A 1,614-nucleotide genomic window follows, 5' to 3' on the forward strand; every position below is an offset into this window, starting at 1 on the left:
GATCTGCGTTTCTGCAGCAGGGATGACAGAGTATTAACTTCACAAGTCACACATTCAGTCCCTGACATTACCCCTTCACTATCTTATATATATATATCTATATATATATATATCTATATATCTATAGATATATATCTATATATATATATATCTATATATATATATATATATCTATATATCTATATATATCTATCTATATATATATATATCTATATATATCTATATATATATCTATATATATCTATATATATCTATATATAGATATATATATATAGATATATAGATATCTATATATAGATATATATATATATAGATGGATGGATAGAATGGATGAAGAAGATAATCCTACATTTTTTCTTTTCACTCCTTTTTTTATCCTTACAACACAAACAAACACGGCTGAAATACAACTTAATGCACTTGTGGAAATGCAAACAGGGAGAGAGATGGTGGAAGGGATGGGCTCGCACGTTAGCGGCGCCATGAGCAGTTTCTTGGGTTTAGTTTGCTGCTCAAGGGCACCATCGGCATACACAGGAGGTGAACTGGCACCTCTCCAGATACCAGTCCCACACTCCATATTGTGGTCTGTGGTTTTAACCGGCGACCCCTACAGTTCCCAAGCAAGTCTACAGACTGAGCTACTGCCGCCCGATAGATAGACTTTATTAATCCCTGAAGGGAATATTGGGTCGTCATAGCACCCAGGTACATTTAAATACAATAAATACACATGAATAAAGTACATGAGGGTAGAAAGTAAAAAGATAATAGGTAGATAAGGTGCAAAGAAGTGAAGTTGGCAAGATGGTGGATAGGTACTGAATGACATGATGGTAGGAATGTAGTGTTTATTGTTACAGTAAATAATAATAATAATATATATAATAATAATAATAATAATTAATATATATATATAGAGAGAGAGGAAGAAAAGAGCGCCCCCATCAGTGAGACTGCAGTGCACCCTGGGAATGTTTGTGGGTCTTTAGAAGGCGACGCCTCACAGCTGACTACATTTCCCAGCATGCCTGAGCAGCAGCAGCTGTGACCTACTGATCCTGTTGCTACGGTAACCCTGACTACAACTCCTGACCTAGTTTTTACGCCTCGCCGGCCGCTTGTCACAACGCCACAGTGACGGCACTCTGACTGATGATGTCACTTCTTACATCCCATGGCTCCGCCTCCAAACGGAGCTGACTGAGAACAAAGACGACCTGCGTTCATATTCATATTACTGTTTCTGGGGATAATGATGCTCTCAGTTCTGGAACTACAGTTCCCATGATGCTTTGGGCGATTAGACAGGACGTGTAATGTTGAGTGATGGTACGAATCTTTAGATAAATCTCTGAGTCAACAGAGAGTCTGTTCACATTATCAGTTATCACTCTGAGGAAGAGGAGCGAGATCTACCACCAACTTCCTGTCCCTTTCACCTTCTTCAAATGTCCAAACTCAAAGATATTCAGTGCAGTGAGACACACTGGGGTTACTGCAGGTCCTAAAGGATTACACCTGCTGTACTCTCACAGTTAAATGATGCTCTGTGATACTGACGTTCAACCACCAACAAGGCCGAGCCAGATCTTCTGGTTTCACTCGCTGCTG

Source organism: Morone saxatilis, unplaced genomic scaffold (assembly GCF_004916995.1).
Source record: "Morone saxatilis isolate NCDOM2014 unplaced genomic scaffold, NCSU_SB_2.0 Contig17, whole genome shotgun sequence".
NCBI classification, from domain to species: Eukaryota; Metazoa; Chordata; class Actinopteri; family Moronidae; genus Morone; species Morone saxatilis.